Source organism: Pterocles gutturalis, unplaced genomic scaffold (assembly GCF_000699245.1).
Source record: "Pterocles gutturalis isolate BGI_N339 unplaced genomic scaffold, ASM69924v1 scaffold41745, whole genome shotgun sequence".
Taxonomy (NCBI): Eukaryota; Metazoa; Chordata; class Aves; order Pterocliformes; family Pteroclidae; genus Pterocles; species Pterocles gutturalis.
This window is the reverse complement of record NW_010147329.1, coordinates 8,149-10,540: the sequence shown is the minus strand read 5'-3', so window position 1 is coordinate 10,540 and position 2,392 is coordinate 8,149.

Here is a 2,392-nt window from a genome sequence, read left to right as displayed (position 1 = left end):
CCCCACTGAACAAACAATTAAATATTCTTCTGCTTTCCTCACCACATTTTCAGAAGAGCTACTAAGACATTACTCACTTGAGGCTCCAACTTTGGGTTGAGCCTGATCACGCTGGAATTGTCCCTGGTGAGAAGCTTTGACGACCTCAAATGCTGCATCCTGCAGCCCTATGCCAGCATGGTCCTGCTGACCCTACAGGCACAGACCCACCAGAGACCCTTCCCCTCACACATCATCAGCCTGCTCGGCTTCCCACCAGAGGACCTGGCACTAGCTCTGCATCCAGGGAAGAAACCACACACAGGAGCATCTGAGCTACACCACCACGCACAAACACACTTACTGCACAGCAGAGAAGTCCACCATGAGTTAAGGTCACTTCAGCTAGCATAGCAAGCCAAACTGAGACTTTCCTGGACTAGGATTCAGGAGGGGAAAGCCTTCTCTCCTGCTCATTTGAGCTGGGCTCCAGTGGGCTCTAGAGGCAGGTGGGAAGGTATCAGGGGGCTCTCCCACAGGGCGAAAGACCTCTAGAGAAAACACCTGAAATGCAGGCCAGCCTTCATGGAGCTGCCCAGGAGAGGAAAAGGCACAGAGGCAAGTGCTCACCTTCTGAGATGTAATTTTCTAGGACAGGTTGTGAGGGATAAGCCTCTGCTTGCAGCAGGACCTGTGCGTGTAATGTATTACAGGCTCTCAACTGATGCAGGCACAAGGGAGTGATCATCTGACTGCCTAAGTGAAAAGACACGGCAAACCTGGCAGAGCGGCTGGCAGTACTCAGCTAGTTTTCTTAAGGGAGGAGGGGAGGTTGTCAGCAGCTTCTCAAGGGAAGTATTTTGGGGTTAACTGGAAAAGAGAATACAGTGGGGAAGATCACTAGGATAAAAAACTGGGAAGGCAGCTGGCAGGTATTTGCTGTTTCTGGAGCTCAGCTGACTAGGCCACCTCTGAGCTTGCAGGTTTTTTGTGCTGTAAGCATCAGAGGATCGTGCTCACACAATATTAAATCATTCCAGCCTTTAGCATCCCTCTATTTCCAATGTTCTTTTTTCTGGATAGCTTGACAAATTCTGTTGTGACAGCTATTTAGACTAGCTCTGGAAGTTTTGTAAATAAATCACTTAAAGGGCCTTTATAATCACCCAAGCATGTTGTTTCTTAGGCGTAGCTTCTGTGAACGTCTGAGGAGGTGTGTAAACAGCCTTACATCAATACAATTTTTAGCAATGCTTTTTCATATCCTTTTGATAAAGAGGATACATCTTGCTCACCTTAAAAACAGATTTTCTATATCTAATCCTAGACTTGGGGCTAGTTAATACCCTGAATTTTTTGCTGTTTAGTTCTGAGGACAAATAAAAGTACCTGCCATCTAACCTCTCTCAGGAAGTATAGGTAGCACATCCTTCCAGATCCCTCCAAATCACATATCTATACTGTTGCTGTTTCTCTCAATAGGCTGAAACAAAAGCAGACATGTTTTTGCCTGCCTGGCCTACTAACCATCCGGCTTGGTTTGTTAGATTTTTGGTTTTCAAATACATTGAACCTGTTGTCTCCAAGCTGAGCATGTAAGAGATACTGCAGTCCATTGGCCTGTAGATTTTTTTTAACCTAATCTTATACCAAAAGATACAATAGTATGTTTTCATTTATACTGACCAAAGACAGAGTTCCCTCTTGCAGGTTGCTGTGTTTTGCTGCTGTGGGAATTTCCAGAAAGAACTAGACAACAGAAAGGAAAAGCTGTGTATGGACGTGGACCCTGTACCACTCCAGCAGTAAGAACCTGAGGACGGCTGAAAGCATCTGTGCCGTGGTGGTGAGGACACGTCAGTGCAGCACTCCATCTGTACCTGACAGGTAGTGTGTGTGCTGCACTGAGGGATAGTGATGGAAGTGCCTCCAGACACATCGGTTTCCTTTCTCCTTTCTCTCCTCCTCCCATCCACAGCTACAGCCTTGATCATGGCAATCATTGCAGTTTGGGGAACAAGGTGATTAGTAATCTTTCCAAATCTTATTTTTAAAAAGAAGAAGGTCTGAAAAGAAGAATTAAAAAACCTCAGCATTGTTTTCCATTGCTAAAGGCCCCTTCACATGAATTCTGTTCCCTTTAAAGTCTGGAATGCTTGTGTTGGTTGGTTTTGAGGGGTGTGGGGTTTTTGTGTGTCCTAAGCAACTTCAGATTTCCATAAATTAGAAACACATTTAGATTTTGGAAAACAATTATTTGGCAGTTGTTTTTATGAGAAAAACAGACTGCAAACACAACTCCAGACAGTGCTACAAAGACCTGTCAGGTTGGATTGTCCTGAGCAAAGCAGGACCAGCCTAAATACTTGAGCAAACTGGCACAGCAGCCAAGCCCAGCACACAAATCCCAGGT